General features: G+C 46.6%; 1 protein-coding gene across 1 annotated transcript in view; it reads right to left on the bottom strand.

The window, feature by feature from the left end:
• Positions 1 to 18,474, bottom strand: part of ATP6V0A2 (ATPase H+ transporting V0 subunit a2) — a 721,136-nt gene that overhangs the window by 227,889 nt on the left and 474,773 nt on the right. The window lies entirely within an intron of this gene.

Below are 18,474 nucleotides of genomic sequence, written 5' to 3'. Positions count from 1 at the left end.
TATCCCCGCTAGATGAAAAGGTACCAGAAACATCCCCTGGGCAATGGCCCAGTGCCACAGATCCTGGGCTTCCTTGGACAGGGCTAGGGATCTGGTTCCTCCCTGCTTCCGGATGTAGAACATCGTGGTGGTGTTGTCGGTGAAGATCCTCACCACCTTGCCCTTGAGGGACGGGAGGAATGACCCAAAGGCCCAGAACTCTGCTCGGAGCTCCAGTATGTTGATGTGGAGCGGCCTCTCCTCCGGGAGCCAAAGGCCTCTCGCGTGAAGATCTCCGGTGTGCACTCTCCACCCCTCCAGGGAGGCATCTGTCGTCACCGTCACCTGGTATGCTGGGGTCTGAAAGTCCGTGCCCGCTGCGAGATGCGCGCGGGTGCCCCACCATCGAATCGCTTGGCGGAATACATTGTTGAACGAGATCGTGTCCTCGAAGCTGCCCGTCGCTTGCATCTAACGGGCGTCGAGGAACTCCTGCAGAGGACGCATCTGAAGCCTGCACATGTGCACCAGACAGATGCAAGAGGACATCATCCCGAGAAGGGACTTGATGGACCTCACCCTGGTGACGTCCGTGGCCAGCAGACGCTGTACCTTGCCCAGGATGGCCTGCGTCCTTTCCTCCGACGGCGAGGCCAATTGCGTTACTGTATCGAGTTTGTCTCCCAGAAACAGCGTGATCTGCGATGGAACCAGGTGGGATTTGGGGAAGTTGATGGAGAATCCCAGGTTCGTGAGCAGCCGGATGGTCATTGCTGTGTGTTCAACGGCGAGTTCCTTTGTCCCTGCTCGGATGAGCCAGTCGTCCAGGTAGGAGTAGACGTGGATCCCCTGCAGGCGCAGCTGCGCCGCCACTGGTGCTATGCACTTGGTGAACACCCTGGGCGCCGACTTCAATCCGAATGGGAGGGCCTTGAACTGGTAGTGCCGTCCTTGGACTACGGACCTGAGAAACTTTCGGTGTCCTTTTAAGATGGGGATGTGAAAGTATGCATCCTCCCAATCCAAAGACGATAGGAAGTCGCATTCCTCCAGCTGGCCCAGCACGTGCTGGAGGGTGACCATCCGGAACTTCTGTGCCTTGATGTATTTGTTTAGCCGACGCAAGTCCAGGATGGGACGCCATCCTCCTGTCTTCTTTCTGACGAGGAAGTATCTTGAGTATACTCTGGAGCCCCAGAGCCTCTTTGGGACGAGCTCCAGGGCTCCCTTCTTGAGCATCGCCCTTACCTCCAACAGCAGTTGAGGGATGTGATTTTCCTTCCTGGCCACGGGAGGAATACGGGGCATTTCTTTAGAAAATCCAGTGTATGCCCGTGGGCCAGGGCATCCAGCACCCAACGGTCGGTGAAGATGGACTCCCACACGCCGACGAACTTCGTCAGCCGGCCTCCCACCGGGGTGCTTCGGTGGGGGCCACACGCAACGGCCGGTTCAGTCTTGCTTGGCGGAGGCCTTGCCGCATTGGCCTCCCTGGCGACGATGGCAGGATCCCCCTGACTTGCCTTGTCCCCTGTAGGCTTCCTGCGACGAGGAATGGGCCGCCTGATGGTATGTCGAGGAGCCGCCGCCGAATCCTTTAGAGGCACCTTGCTTGCCTCTGGAGTTCCGAAAGGGCGGCCGTCGTTGCTGCAGCACTCCCATGGCCTGAGCCGTTTCCGTCTCGGCCTTGATGGCCTGAAGGGACTCATCCACTGTCTTCCCAAACAGGTTGTTCCCGTCGAAGGGCATGTCCAAAACCTTGGCTTGTAAGTCTTGGCGGAAATCCGTCGCCTTCAGCCACCCCCGCCGTCGAAGGCAAACGCTGTTGCCCAACTGGCAGAAAACGGTGTCGGCAATGTCCGTGGCCACTGTTATGGCGTGGTCCGACGCCACCTAACCCTCCTGCAGGATCGCCAGGGCCTCTGCCCTCTTGTCATCCGGGAGGAAGTCCAACAGGGGGGCGATCTTGTACAACTCCCTGTCGTAGCGTTGGCCGCCTTAATCGTTGTCGCCGCAGACAAGATGACTCATCGTCCCATGGCATCTAGTTTCTTTCCCTCGCCGTCCGGTGGGGAAGTTGAAGTTGAAGCCGAAGCCACCCGCTTTCTTCTTGGCCGCTGCCGAGACGACCGAATCCGGGGTCGGTTGTGCTCTAAGGGACAAAGGGGCTCTGTCGGGGACCCGGTACTACGTCTTGTACCGGTCCCTCTTGGCAGGCGTCGTGGACGGGTTCTTCAGGAGAGCAAGTCCCTCATCCCAGATGTCATCCAGCAACGGCACCGCGAGGACCATCTTCCTCTTGGCCTCGCGCCGTTGGTAAAGGAAGCCTTCCTCCTTTTCTTCGGGGCAGAGCTGGAAAAGCTCTGATGCCCTGGCAATCATGGCGTGGAAAGAGCCAATTTCGTCGGGCGGGGATGTCCGAGGAATCGGCGACGGGAGGTCAGTCCCGTCACCACCGTCGTCATCCGTCACCGTCGTGGCCGTTTCCGTGTCATCCCTCGGGACCGGGGAGGGAGATAAAGGCTGAGAGGGCCGTGAGGGCTCAAAGGGCAGGGCTGGATGAATCCTCCTCTTGTTTGGAGGGCTTCCCGTCGGACCCGGTTCAGTTGGGTCGTCCATCGGGGGTAGGGGCAATCTCGTCCTTATCTCCATGCATAAGGTTTGGATTGCCGTCAAAATGGCCGCCGAGTTGTCCTGTGGTTCGGGTTGCGACAGCCGCGATGGTTGCTCCTCCTCCACGGGAGCCTCGTCGCCGCCACCCTCGCTCTCGTCGTCGTCCTCGTCGGGATCCCTCCCGTGGGACCGGGCCTCTTCCGAATTCTTGTCGAGTCCCTCTTCGACTTCGACCAGCTCCTCCTCGGAGGCTGTGTCCGTAACGGCCATCACCCCCCCTCTTTTTCCACCAGGGTTTTCACAGGGGTCTTCTCGATGGGCTTAAAAGAGGATTCCCTCCGCGGAGGCAGGGAAACTCTGGGCCCCGAGATCGCCTCCACTGGTGTAGCCTCCAGAGGCTTCGCCAGGGCCTCAGCGACTCTGTCAATAGAGGCCTTGGCCGGGTGAATCAAGGCCTTCACCACCTTGGGCGTGCTTGAGGCCTTCACCTTAGGGGGAGGGTCACCGCCTCGCTCCCCTTCGGCCGGTTCCTTTGAGATCGACCGGGGCCTCTCCAGAAGTTTATCGTTGGCTTGTGGTCGATGGCATCGGTGAAGGTGCGCCCTGCCTGGCAGCCGAGGAGCCTGACCGTTCGGTGCTCCCGGTGCCCACGGACTTGCAGTGCTTTGCCTTCTGTTGGGCCCCCGTCACCGGGGCGCCCTCACAGGACTTAGAAGACCGCTCGGACTTCTTCTTCTACTCTCCTGCTGGGCTCTTGCCTTCCAGCCAGTTGGCGAGACGGGTCCGACGATCCCTCATAGTTCGATCCGACATGTTCATGCAGAACACACAGTCCTTCTCCACATGCGTTTTGTCCTCATGGAGGCAGTAGAGGCATCTCGAATGCTCGTCCTCCTTGAACACATTCTGTAGATTGCATCCAGGGCAGATCCTGAACAGTTTGCCGGGAGTCGAGCTCTTCTCCTGGGACATGTTCCTCTCCTCCGTGAGCTAGGCCTCGGAAACTTTTGGAGTCCTCCAAGAAGCGTAACTCGACGAAAACTTCACCCTCGAGGGGCGTAGAAAAATCCGAAACGAGTCCCCGTTGATTGGAAGTAGAAACGGTGGAGCTTGAGGCTCAATTAAACCGAAAAATGAGATAAATCTCTTTGAAAAAAGCAAAACGCAGTAAAAGCTTGAGAGCTATAGCACGAGGACTCCCAACACTTGAACCTGCGGTAAAAATCTGAGGATGGCTGCCAGGGACGGGGCTTAGGGAGAGGTCAGTCATTGGCTGTGGGCAGTATGACCCAGAGACCAGTGATTGGTTACTACTAAGAAAGACAGATCAGAAACGAAACGGATACTGATTTTTTCTTTACCGAGGATTCCCAGCCTGACGACGGGGAATATTCATGAGCATGTGAATCCATGCCAGACCCCATGCTGGAGAATATTGGTTCTAACATAGAGGTTGGAAATGGGGACAGAGGCCAGAGGAGATACTCTGTATACTATCTGTGGTGTTGGCATCACAAAATGGGTAGCTCCCCCTGGTTTCCAGGATCCCTCATCCCACTGCTGAAGCTCCAGCATGGGAGTTTGCACCAAAAGCTTGCATTTGGAGGGACCGTGTGTGACTCAGTCGTGATGAGGCAGGAGTACCGAAAATCTATGAGCAGCAGCAATGGATAGAGCCCCTTGCCCATCATTATAGCACCAAAGAAATACAACAAACTCTGGTTTTAGTGGGACATGAGGGAGTCTCCTCTTTACCTGGTCTGTGACCGCTCAACATTAACTGCCTCCCTCCTGTACCAGAACTGTACCAACTGCAAAGGACAGCTGCACCGTACACTAGGCACGAAAGTCCACCTTTTTTTTAATTAGAACTTTCTCATGTTGGCCTTATCTCATTCTGCTTGCTGGCATCACTGTCACTAGTGAAAGGCAACTTTTTGAACTTAAACGTTTGCCTATGGAGAATACAACCTGCATGATTATTAGCGACACAGGTTGCTGCCACAACAGAACCATAGTACAATAATCCAATGTAAGTGTGGCCGGTCTGACTTCTGATTCAGCAGATTAGGATTTTAAGGAACCTTCAGGATCCTGAGCACCGGATTTAGAATGTGCAGTTGGCACTCAATTTTGGGCATTTATGTTGCCCTCAACTGACAGTTACAACCACTTAACACTAAAAGACTACTTTTTTAAGTTTACTTACTGGTGCCTCCTGTGCAACAAATAATCTCCAAAAGATACTTATTTTTAGAACATGTTTTAGTAGAAAATCGTATTGAATGCAAGATGTGTTTTATAATGTGGCTTAAACTTTCAATTGACAGTTAAAGTTGTCCTGGACTGCCATGTCTATCACTAGGCGAGACAGGGAAACTTTTCAGGGTACCCTGTTCCTACCAATGATAGGGGAGCTGGGATGAAAATACAACCACTCAGCTCATTTTTATTAAAAACAATCTGTAGTATTAAAAACACTCGTTATGTTTTATTTTGATAATTTTTTAATTTTTTCTCACAAGCAATTTAATTATGGAGCAACTACTCAAATCCAGTTTATTTTTCACAAAAACAGGTGGATAAAGCCGATGGGTAATGGGTGGGTGCTATGCCTGAACACAAGTCAATTGTAAGTGCCCAGAAATTGACACATCATCTAACACACTAAACGACTGTTGAATACACATTTTTACTGTTTGTATTAACGGATTACCAACATAATGCATCAAAAGTCTACATGCATGTTTCAACCCTTTCTACTTATTATATGGTCTTCTTCAGGACGAAACATCCCTCCTGTTATTTATTTGAGAGTTTTCAATCCAATTCAAGAAAAGGTCATGATAGCGTTGCTCACCAATATAGTAATTCACATTGCTCATGTGAATAATCAGAATGCAAGTGCTTTTTAATAGGATTTTCAAAGTGTTACCGATTTAAAATAACATTCCAAACTATCTTTTCAATATTAGGCTTTTATTATGTAGCATATTTCAAGGTATAGTATTTACTTGTTCATGTTTCCATCTGGTGTATTGTGGAACACTGTTGCCTCATTGTCGGGTAGTCTCCCTCCTCCTCTGGACAAAGGGAAGAGGGGAACCGTTCTCACAACCACCTTAAACGATGGCGTTCTCCTCATCAGAGTACGCTTCAGTAAGATCAGTTTGCACGCCAAAAATAACCCTCTCAATTTTCAAGCCGTTTCACCAGAAAAAATACTTCTGGGAAGATGAAGCCTGATGTTTGTCCTCTCATACTTAGAACCATCCTTTGGATTGCATGTAAAGGTGACAGGCTGATGTGAGGGAGATATTTCACAGAGCTGTTTCAAAAGTATTTTGTGATTAGGCATCCCTCTGAGAGGCACAGTGAGTAACAATGAGTTTTCCTTCCGTGAGCCTGTGGGGGCTTCTAAACCACCAAAGAGACTTGTGTTGGATGTCCTGGTGAGAATAGAAGCAAGCAGGAAACATTTGTTTTTATAACACACTCCATGCCAGACTTGGGTATTGAACTTGTGTGGCTCTATGTGGTCTTGTTTCCAAGACAAGCTTGTTGCCCCTGAACTATATTGCTGGGGTGGCAGAAGATGTTTGTCAGCAGACTAAGCTTAAAGCACATTAGCCTGGAAGACACACAAACCAGCTGCACCCGACCATGATCATGGAACCTGTGCACAGGCGTAGACCTTGAAACTCCAAAGCCTGGTAACTGTAAAGAAATTGTAATAATTGGAAACAAGAGTGCCACGAGGACTCAGAGAACCAGATTAGTTTGGATGCAGAGTATGTATTTGAAGCGGGCGAGAGGTACGTCACCACTGATAGAATGTGAGGAGAAATGGAGGAAAAGAGCACTGTGAGGAGGTGGAGCACGGACGGTAGAATTCAGAAAGCCAATGGGTGCATGGCCCACAGAAGAAAAAGCAGGAACAGAGATTGGGGGTGTCAACTGATGAAGAGCAGAGTATCTAACAAAGCAGCCTGTGAGTACTATCATAATTGCAAAAGACATGACATGCTATGAAGTCCAAACCCAAGGAAACATTAAAAGAACATAGATTAATAGACAAACACTTGTTTAAAGCTTGGCAATTAAGTCTAATAAATTGTATGAGAGGAAAATGATTCATGTTGGGAAATGTAGTCCAGAGGGGCAGGCAGCCCATTAACAGAGCGCAAACAGAAAATGTAACCATTAATTAAAGTTAAACAACAGAGACTAATTCCACAGTAATGCCTTTTAAGAGAAATACGATTAAACGAATGCATTCAAAGAGAGATAAGAGTAAACTATATGTATACTAGGAATCAAAGCTTTTCCTGATTGATGCATGCTGGGAAGCAAAGAATGTTCTCAATGAGTCATTAAGTTAGTACAGTTGATACAAAGTGCTATCAAATGCCAAGAGTTAAATGAGATAAACAAGACAAGTCCACATACTGTCAAAAAGTCTTATGTAAAACCAAGACTGCCTCCACATTTATGGTTGAGAAAAACCCTAATGAGATATCAAGGGTCCAAGGTTGTATTTTAAAATGTGCATTAGAGAATCTTAGTCTTATCCAACGCAGAGAAACATTAGGGTAAACCTCGAATCCTGAGGCGATTCAAGAGCATAAATGTGACAACAGAACTGATGTAGTAAAATTCTAACAAGCTGATGCTGTAAGACAAACTGGGCATAAAACCAGAAGCAAGGCCCCAAGAGAGAGACATTGACAGAGACATTGGACAACAGGACCTAGAATCCCTGTGCAGGTAAACAGTGATTTGTAGGTTTTCCAGCATGAAAGGAGTGCAAAGCCAAAGATACTGAGAAAAAGAGGAAATCCTCAACAAACCAGCTGTACTCAGAGAGGAGAAGCAAAAGACGACTGGCTGGGTGAAAAGTTCCTCCTGAGCTCCAAAAAGGAACTCAAGATTGTAATTAATAAACAATATATGTTTTTGTAGTTATTTGAGAGACATTTAATTGGGAAGGGAAACCTCAGAAATATATATATATATAGTTTTTTTTTTTTTAAACAGCCCCAGAATCTTTTCTGCAGACATTAAAATACCAGTGGTGAGTGAACATGGACAGAGGCTAGGCTTCAGGTTCTATTTTTAGTGTGCAGCGTTTTTCTGGTTGAAAACATAGAAAATGTTTGTAGGTTTTTACCCTCACCTCTGAGCCGATTTCACCATTTCAGTAGGTGGACACCTCCCCACTTTAAGAAGCTAAAAAGCCACATAAGTAAGTAATTTTGTTGGTTGAGAGAAGAACCCATTTCATAAATGTTACTGGCTTTTCTCTCTTTGTGCCCCTTTATTTCATAGACTGGTTAAAGCTTTGAGTCACTGCAGCTTTTACATTCCCAACATGTGTGAATTTAACAGCAGGTACTTCGTTTCTGCGTTCAAACTGTGCATTGCAATCCCTGGGTACTGAAGATAATTCATAAAATAAGCATCATTAACATTCCAGTTGCACAACAAAGTCAATGTATTTGATACATGGAGTTGATAAAACCTTGTTTATCTTGCCATATTCTCCTTTTCTTTTTGGTTTTGGTTTACATAAGTGGCGCAAAGTGCCAAATCAATTGCACTGGATAAACAGAGGGTTGACATGTTGGAGGCAGATTCAATCCCGGGGGTTATTTGGCTGCACTGCTGTGTGTAGTGCTCTAGATAAAACTTTGAATTGTGAGTATTTTACTCCCCATTTTATAAAGTTGGCAGTACAATTTTGTTTTTGGTTTTTTTTTTATTTGTATTTAATCCATTTTGATTTTTAAAAAGACTTTTTCTGGTTTTAGAAGAGAAAGAAGTGTCATTTTCTGTACATTTGTAGGTTTCTCAGACGGGTGCTTTATAGAAGAAAGGTATCTTTTATGTCACTTGCATAGTCTTCTCCATAGCGATGGTTATAAGTTTGGTAGCTGCTATTAGCCAACGCGTTTGGGCTCCTGTGATGAGGCGGTTCCACCAGATGTTTTCGTCAATGATGTAGGATGCTTTATACACAGGACCGAGGAAGGCCTCTCTTTCAAGGTCAATGGCCGGACAGACCATTAAAAGGTGTTTGATAGATTCTGTGGGTTGGAGGTCTCTACAGAGTCTACAGGTATTTACTTTAGATACGGATCGAATTGCTAGGACTTCCTGCGTCGGTAAAAGGTTTAGACTGGCTTTCAGTAAAGTTCTCATGAGGGATTTACTTGGATATTTGGTGCAGTACTCCATCGGTTGCTTCAATTTGTTGAAGACTGGCGGCAGATGGGTTAGTAATTTGTTCGAGTCTGCACTGTCATTGGTTTTTATCCAATCAAGCCACTCCATTTTGGTTTTTATTCTCATTGGATTCTGGAATAGTTCTTCTGAGCAAGCTATTTCTTGCAATATGCGCCTTTGTTTGTCTGCCCAGTTGTTAAGGAAACTGTTACTCCCTTTAGATATTTCCTCGAAAATCATCCTGTATATTTCCAGGCTATCTTGGCACCGAATTTTCCTGTAAAGTTGGATCGTACTCTGAGCGACAGCTGCCTCCATAGAGAGCAGCCCGAGTTCACGCCTTATGGGAGCCACAGCTATTGATTTCGGTAGGCCTAGTGTTGCTCTCCAGATGAAGCCTTCTAGTTTGGACCATGGGGTGAGTGGGATTGCGGGGTTAGCGTCAATACCATATGTCAATGCTGGAATTACTTTCGACTTATAGAATTGGATTGCCGGGAGGAGACAGTATTTACCATATTTTCTGTCGACAGCGCGGAGTTGGGCCGTTAGGTTTTTTGTTTTTGACCACAAAGTTTTCTACATACTTAAAGATCTTTTCGAACTGTCGATGTCAACTCCAAGATATTTGAATGTGGAGACGATTTCGATTTTCGAGTAGTCAAGGAACCACTTCAATGACTCCTTTTTTTTCCGTCCCTGCTTCTGTAGATTCAATATCTTCGTTTTTGAGTTGTTGATCTCCAGATTGTTCTCCTTGGTGTATAGGGCCAGGTTGTCTAGTTGGCGTTGAAGGCCCACTTGGGTATGGTCTAAAATGATGAGGTCGCCTGCATATAGAAGTCTGGCGACCATTGTGTTTCCGATTTTCGGAGGGAAGCATCTGATCAGTTCTTGTGAGGTTTGAAAATCGCCAAGGAAGGAGATGAAGAGTGCTGGGGCCAGAGGGCAGCCCTGTTTGACTCCTCGATTAGATGGTATGGATTTGGACAGTAGCCCTTGGTGGTTTAGCCTGACTGATACAGTAGTGCCGGTATGCAGGGCGATAATTGGATCGAGGATCTGGCTAGGATAGTTCCAGTTCTTCAATTTGGCCCACAGATTTGGTCTGTCCACTTTATCGAAGGCCTGGGATAGATCCACGAAAGCGAGGAAGATTCGGGGAGCACCAAGCAGAACTTTTTCTTTTAGGATGTTTAAGATCATTATATTGGCAGCAGTACTGGCGTTTTCCTGGAAACCCGTTTGAAGTGGGTCTCTGGCAGGAGAAGATCTTGCCCAATTCTGGAAGTGAGTCAGAAGAGAGGTAGCGAAGACTGCCGATGACATCCAATAAGGCAATAGGACGATAGTTGGAAGGGTCTTCTCGAATGCCTTTTTTGAAGATCGGGACGACAATAGCTTGGTTCCAGGAACTAGGGATTATCTTTCGTTCTTTACAGTGTTTGAAAATCAAGCTCAAGACCGCTGACCAGGCCTCCGGATGTTCTTTTAGGTCGGTATTTGCTAGACCATCTGGTCCAGGGGCACGTGATAGTTTCAATTTTGAGATGATTGCCCTTATATCTTCTGTGTCGGAGAGGTCGACCCAGTTTGATTTGGTAGGAGATAATGTCTTCTCCGTGGCAGAAGCAGGGCAATCGAACACTTTTGAAAAATGGGTGATCCATCGTTCTTCGGAGACCGCATTTATCATCTGCGAAATTTGGCTGAGCTTTGATGTTGTTGATTAATTTCCAAAATTCTCAGGTTTTTTTGCTGGCTATGGCCTTAAGCATGTTTTCAGCATCTGCTTGATAGAGTGCTGATCTGGTGTTTCTTAGCCATTGTTTGTAGGATCTCAGCTCGAGAGGATAGGATTCCCATAGCGTTGAAGAGCTCGCGGTCGTTGCCTCTTTTTTCAGTTTTCTTAGGTGACGGCGCCTGATCACAAGGCTTCGATTGTAGGTGTGGGTATGGTTTCTAGTCCGGTTTACGAGCCCTTTTCGGGTTTTTTTGTATGTCAAGAGCAGTGGGATGTAGCTAGACTTAAATGTTGCGTCGTTTGCTTCGATATCTGAAGTAGGAGTTTTATATTCATCTCCCAAAGTTTTGATATCTTTTGAGGTCATGCACAGACGAGAGAGCTGAGTGTTAGTCTCGACCGCTACGTTGTAGAATTGCTGATCCCGACGCTTTATACTGCATGTGAGGTTTAGCAGGTTGTGGTCACTAGCCTCGGTTCCGATTACTTCAAAAGAGGATATAATCGCGTAGATTTTTTCTGAAACAAAGATGTAATCGAGATTGGCTGTAGATTGGTCTCGCTCCCATGTAGGAATGGTGATATGATTAGTGGATTTTGCAGCGTTCCGAAGGTTTTTAGAGTTCATTAGTGATACCCACCGTTTTCCTCTTTCTGCTGCCGGTGTGTGATCCGACGGGTTCAAGCAGTTAGAGTTGAGGTCCCCACAAATAAGAATATTCAATGTTTTGTGTTTGATCATTATTTCATCGATGATGTTAGCTGCTTCGTCACAGAATTTGTCGGGAGAAGTTTTTTGTGGGTTCCAGTAGGCGTTGATAATAGCCCAGACTTCAGAAGACTTATTGTCGCCCGTTGTTATGAGCTCTGCCAGAAAAGCGTAGGTGGCTACTATAGTCTTACTGATGATTATGTTTGATCCCGTCCGAATTGCAATTAGGAGGCCGGAAGTGGGTCTACCGAACGGACCTTTTAAAGCTGGCGAGATTTCGATGGAATAGCCATCAAGGGCAGGCTTATTCAGTAACCACGTTTCTTGTAGGCATAGGATATCGTGGACTCATAGGTTGTAGCTCCCAATTTTGGTTAGGTGCGTGTGACCTCTGGTGTTCCATGATGCTATGGATATGATTGAGTTCTGGAGAGTTTCGTAGTTTGCTTCGGGTAGCCGTGGTGAAGGATAGGCTCCCCGCGTTTGCTGCTATCTCTTGAGGCCAGGGGGAAGGTGTCTCGCAGCCAAGACCATGTATCTTTTGTTGGCTTAGGGTCTGGATGGGTAGTAGACTGGTTTGTGTTCTGTTTTGACCGTACATACTGGTCTGGCGATGCGGGTCTTCGTTCCTTGTGGCGCGCTGATGATGTATAGGTGGACGTGGATGGTTTTCTCAGCTCTTTGCACTTCCTGGAATCACTTTTTTCTTCAAATCTTGCATTAGTGTCCCGATAATGTTTCGAGTCGTTGGTTCTAGGTGGAAATTTCCCCGAAGCTCTTGGTACATGGTAGACAGGCTTCTCCCAACGGGGCGGTGTTCTACCCTGTCTTCGCAATCTATACAGATCCTCAGTTTGTGACTTGTATCTGTAGTTTTTTACTGGTGGATTTTTGTGGTTTACTGTCTGGCTCTTGCTGCTCTTTGTATTCTGGATCTCCGTCAGGATAAAGCCTGCGTGATCCACTTTAGCGTACACTTCTTGGGGGATCTCTCGGAGCGCCAAGGTTTTGATGTGGAGATAGGCTTTTGCTTGCTTGTTTCTGTGGTAAGGCTCTATCAGCGTGAAGTCGTCAGAATTTAGAGTGTTAAGTATGACAATCTGTTTGAGGATCTTAAGGACAGTTCTTCTGTTCAGGATCATGTAGTGTTCTTCAGACGGTTTTTGTTCAATTTTGAATAAATGCACTGAGTCTGTGATCTCATTTTTAGATCTTGAAGAAGATTCATGTTGATGTTCTTTTTTTGACTTTTTTTCTTTAGTAGGCGAATTTTTAATCGAAGCATTTGATTTAGTAGATTTAAGTTTTTCATAAAGTTGTTCGATGCTCAAGTCTTCCGCTTGGTTTGATTTAGGTGTTTTTGTGCTCTCGTTAGAGAGTGAGATTTTATCCGTGGCTTCTTTGGGTGAGTTTGATTGAATTTCTAGTTGATTTTCAGATGTGTCACCTGTTTCTGTGTCAAGCTCACTGATTTCTGCTGAGTCCTCATGTTGTGTTAGATCAATCAATGAGCTTTGACAGATGAATTTGTCGGCAGACCGTGGAGATAGGATTGGATGAGTGGTTGAATTGGTATTGTTTTCAAGTACAATCACTTGGTCCGCGGTCTCTATTCTAGCTTCTTTAGAATTTCCCTTTGCAGTCGGTGGTAGGTCTGCTGTAGATTCTTTGGGCCTTGAACTTGAATCTTGTTGAGGGCTTCTAGTTAGCTTCAATAGGGGTTGCTTGGTCGTCTGAACTGATGGTTTTTTGGAAGTGGCTTTTGCGGATGCCATTTTTGTAGTCACCGTTGGTCGGGGGGGGGGCGTAAAAATGTAAGTCACATTCCGAATGGGAGTATTTTATAAGCGTGTCAAAATGTTTTAACTGTAAAACAGAATTGTTTTTCTAAAAGATATTTCTTTGCAGATTAAATGGTTCATTTTTACCTCACCAGATCAGGCAGCAACAATAGTAATATCTTACTGTAGAACTATGTATACTACTGGCCCAAACATAACCACGGTGCTCTGTTGGTGAAAGCAGGATGACAAGCACCTATGTGTTGGTTTCCTATTTTTTGTTGGGAGTATTTTTTACTCCCTCTTTTTATTTCTGGGGAGTATTTGCCTATTTTCTGTGAGAAAAGTGTCTGTTACCCTCATATCTGTTGGGCTAGTTGTGTGACTCCATAAGTAGCTACCTTAGTGTCAGGCATATTCATATTAGTATTGGCCTGGCCTTGATGGGGTTGAGCAGTACAAAGACTGCTGACCCGCAAACTGGAGGGAGGAGGGGAGTTCAGTGTGAAAACGTACAAGCGTGATTTCCATCCCCTATCTCACATGCTCATATTCGATCCGACCATGCTTGAAAAACCACCTCACCCACGCAACACACCCACGCAACACACACACACACACAGACCCACACACACCCGCGCCACCCCCAGCCAATCCAAGCAACACCCTGCCCTCCAAGGTCAACCCAGCAAAGCTCACTGCAGCAACCTGAGATCGCATCATCAATTGCCTCCCACCCATCCTCAGCAACCCCCACCCACCCACTTACCTACTCAAGCACACCACTGCAATTGCCACTGCCCCATCCAAGCTCACCTCAGAAACCCCCAGCCATACATTTATGCTCACCCTAGTAAGAGGGCCCCCTACCCTGGGCTCAAGCCTAGCTCAACCCAGCAATGCCCATGGTCCACCTCTGCAATCCCCACCCATGAAACCATGGGTCCCCACCAGCAACACCCACATCATGCTCCTAGTGTAACCCCCGCCCCCACTCCAGCATAACAAAGCACAGCCCACAACAATTCAGCACAGCACCTCTCCACACTCACAGACTTGGTTTGCCATAGAATCGAAAAAACTGGCAAATGGGTTTAGCACCATAGCACGTGATGGTAATGGTTGTAAATCTCTGGGTTGTAAACCTCTGGGAAAACTAATATCTAATGCCTATACCATGAGCCACTGTAGCGGCAAAGAACATAATTATGGCTTCAATATTCACTTTTATTCATTCAAGTAACATACTAGAAAATACACTGCATAGACTCATTAAGAGTGAAATGGTATATAAAGGCAAACGTATTGCTTTTGCATTGAGTGGTTAATCAGTAAGTGGTCATTGATGCACTTCCCTTTATCAACGGTTACAATCTATTTCCAAACTCATAATGTCCTAATTGCACGGGGACAGAATTTTGAAATCTGTAATTTGTATTTTCCAAACCATCTTAATGTAAGATTCTGTCAAGAAGCATCTTTGATTCCCAAGTGTAGCTAATAAAAGCAACATTAGAAGACACTGATCCATACCTATGAACATGTTCTTTTTATTTCAACAGTATACACATTATTCAACATTCCAATAAAAACATCTGCTAGTAGATACAGTCACGAGAACATGAATCACAAATGCCGTTCAACGCCATTATTTGTGCACGACAGGTTAGGTGGTATGAAGGTTTCACCAAAAACGCAAGATGGAAAACTGAAGTGTAAGGATGGGGTTAACTAGCAGTAAAGCGGTCAGGATGATTAATTTAAGAAAAGATTACCACATCCTTATCTTATATTTTTTTATTTTTACATTTGTAGAGCGCGCTAAGCCAGAAGGCATCAAGGCGCTGATTACATCTGTGCATGATATCTCATCATGGCGACTTGGTGTAATAGGACACGCATATGATAATGTCTACTTGCAGAGGCAAGTTTTTAGGGCCTTGCGAAGGCCCAATAAGATTGTTCTGCTTGCAGGGCGGGTGGAAGGGTGTTCCAAAGTATGGCAGCCATAGCTGGGAAGCTCGACTCGCTGGCATTAGCCCGCTCAAATTTGGCCATGATGATCCGGTGAGTATACGCAGATCCGGTTGGTCTCGTTGATTGGACTTTCATCATTTTGTCTGTGTGGTACGGGGAAGCAGAGTTAGAGAGGCATCTGTGTGTGATGGACAGAGCTTTGAACACAATACGTTCTTGTATTGGGACCCAATGTACGTTTCTTCTCGCAGTAGGGATATGTTCTTGTTTTGGAATGTGGAGGGCTGTGCGGAGAGCAGTCAGTTATAGCTGTCTTGTTTTATTGGACTCACTATTCTAATACCCTACACCTCTGGGATATAGTGCCTGTCCGATTTGTGGTTCCCAACTCAATCTCAGGAATATAGTGTACACCTTGACTCAAACTCCCACTAGCAAGAATTTGCTTTACTTTTGTATAGGGTACTACCGGTTTCCGCCAAAAAGACCAAATCCAAATGACCTAACCAACCAAAAGTACAAAAGAAGGTACCATCAAATGTTCGACCTTCTAAAAGTTCGACTTTTGGTTGGGTAGGTCATCTGGATTTGGTCTAGGGCTGTGGGGGTGTCCCCTGCAACCCCTGCTCACTATACTGTGAGCAGGGGTGGCAGGGGTGCCCCCCGCAGTCCTGCAGTCCCCCACAAAATAAAAGGCTGCTGGGGTAGGGTTTGCGGGGGACACCGCCGCAGCTGACCTGACCAAAATAAATGGAAAGGACCCTGCAGCGCCAGTTCCCGATCACGGAAGTTAAAGGGAACAGGCGTTGCAGGGACAGAATGAGACGGAATGCAAGGTAAGTAGGGGGCTGGACGAGGGGGTGTGGGTAGGGGTGTGTTGGGGGGTGGGTAGGGGCTTCGGTAACTCATTAATGTTCATGGGAGAAAAGACCGAAGACTATTTAAAAAAAATCATCTTCGGTCTTTTCTCCCTCGAACATTTCCGGCTCGGTAAATCAACCCCAAATCGGTACTACCATGGTGTAGATATTATTAACCTATTGCCACTTCCTGCGCAACTGGCAATATCTTAGAGACACTCATACCAGCAAGTATCGCTTCCCCCTTGTGTATGGTTTCTGTGAGGCTGTGATATTCTTACCCACCAGACAGGAGGTGAACTCCAGGACCATAACTTTCAACCCTCATCAGGCTCTTAATTCTTGGTTTCTGACTTCTGCCAAGGTCTTAGTTATAGGCTTCAGTAGCCTTAACATGGTGTTCCTTACTCTAGAGTTCTGGTATCAGACAATGTCTCAGAAACAGCTAGCACACTGCATGCTTCCAGGTTCTCCTCTTACTCTGGGTCTGGTGTCAACCAGTGTCTGAGAAATCGTCTGCAAGTTGGCAGCTTCTTCTGCTTCTGTCTTTCTCTGCCCTTTTTCCTCATTCAGGTCAGTATCCCGGTCTGCTACTAACAGAATACACGTTTGGGCTTTTATAGCAGGCTAGATTACCAAGAAGTTCTAAAAGGCTCCTGATTGGCATTCTTTCAGTGCTCGCCTCCTGCTGCCTTCAGAAGAATTATAACTCTGTTTTAGGTGGGCCTTCCCCCTTTCATGTTTCCCAGTTAGTGCTTGATTTTACCCTTTCCGTAATGGTCACAATGTTACCTCTCTCGTAATGGCTGCTAATGATCTTATCCTTAGTGGCTGCAGTGTTTAAAAACCCTCATGACATCTTAAAGTTAAGCAGAAGTGTCTTTACCGGAACTTGGCTGGAGGCAGTGCTGATTGGCTTCAACGGACGACTTTGGTTCTTCAGCAGGCTGCGCATCTTTGTAGGGCTCTTGGATCCAAATGACGATCTGAAGAACGGTTGCAGAACTTTTTTTTTTACAAATTCGAGCTGGGGGCTGACCCAGCCCACCAATGGTAAAGATCTGCACCATTCAAACTGGCAAGGACCGGGCAGCATCTTGTTCTACATTGAATATTAAGTTGTGTTCCACATGTTATTCTAAAGACTATGGGCCTCATCACGAGTTGGGCGGCAACCCTTAAATGTGGCGGTACGTATACTACTGCCGCATTTAAGGGTTCACCCAAACATGAGTCTGGCTGCATTTACCGCCAGCTTCAAGCAGGCAGTAAATGCGCTGGGAAAATGCTAATTCTCTGGCGCAATTAGTGCAGCGCTATTAGCGTGCGCTAATTGCGCCGAAAATGCCCCACTGGGTCCGGTGGACCCAATAGGGAATACCCATTACCGCCCAACCCTCGATCTGGAGCTAATAGCACTGGACCGGGTGGCAGTAACACTATTAGCACGAGCGGCATTCCGGCAGTAACACCGCCGGGATACCGCCCAATTCGTGACGAGACCCTATGTATTATACAAAACAATTGAAGACAATAGCAGGGGCCCCTTTTTTCTGTGTTGTATTCCTTGGCCTCTTGGGCCACTGTGCATAAATAATAGTGGCTTGACCTCCTTTTTGTTGCTACATCTGCCCCACAACAGACATACCCCTTGTCTGGATTGTGGATTGGGACAAGCAGAAAACTTACCATATATGGCATTTCCTGATCAGAGAAGACAGTAAGGACAAGATGGCCAAAGGACAGGGCAAAAAACATGTGGCCAGGTCATTTTGATTACACGTTACTCAAAATGGCATTATGCAGAAAAATGCATATTTGGTAAAAACAAAAATTATGGTAGAAAACGATGTCCTGCAACTAGAATCTCTTCAACACATTGGGAAAGTGACACAAATATTACACAATGAAAAAGAAAAAGAGATAGAAAGCACCCATGCAGCACTTCATTGCAAGGTGATGGGTACCACAGTAAAACAACAAAAGGCACTCACAAAGGGGACCGGGTTCCACCTGTACTGGTAGCCATATGGGCTGAACAGTGCCCCCCAAAAGAGAGGAGTTGAGGTTTCTCCCTGTAAGCACTTTTCCTGCACAGTCTTTCTTCACTGGCCTTCAGCAGGATGGAGCGGCTTCGCTTTGGCGATATTATGTGCCCATATAGTCATCTTGACTTCCAGACGTGCAGAGGACGGGAGCAGCAGGCGTAGTTGTGCCAAAGTTAGGCCCACCTGTGCTCGTCCATACACTGGACAGGCCTTGGAGGGTTGTTCCAAAACCTTTGTCCACCATGATTAACAGTGGTTATCCGTCTCGCGAATTTCTACTCCATTTGGCCCCCTCCAAACACATTGCTATATCAGGGCTTAAATCAGAGTACCTTGCTAAGTCTCTCTTCTGTTGATGGTAACAGCTATTTCTAGAATTGCTTCCTTATTATTGCATGTTCTTTAGACGCGTGTTCGACATCTTGCTATGATCTGATCACTGAGTATGAGCCTGACATTGTTTGTGTGACTGAAACTTGGTTTAGGGAATCTTCTGGCCCTGAGGTGGTACAAACTCTGTCAGACAATTATAGTA

Source organism: Ambystoma mexicanum, chromosome 10, assembly GCF_040938575.1.
Source record: "Ambystoma mexicanum isolate Mex_15411 chromosome 10, UKY_AmexF1_1, whole genome shotgun sequence".
In the NCBI taxonomy this organism is placed as follows: domain Eukaryota; kingdom Metazoa; phylum Chordata; class Amphibia; order Caudata; family Ambystomatidae; genus Ambystoma; species Ambystoma mexicanum.
Note: the sequence above shows the minus strand (reverse complement) of the source record. Positions and strands in the feature narration are given on the sequence as shown.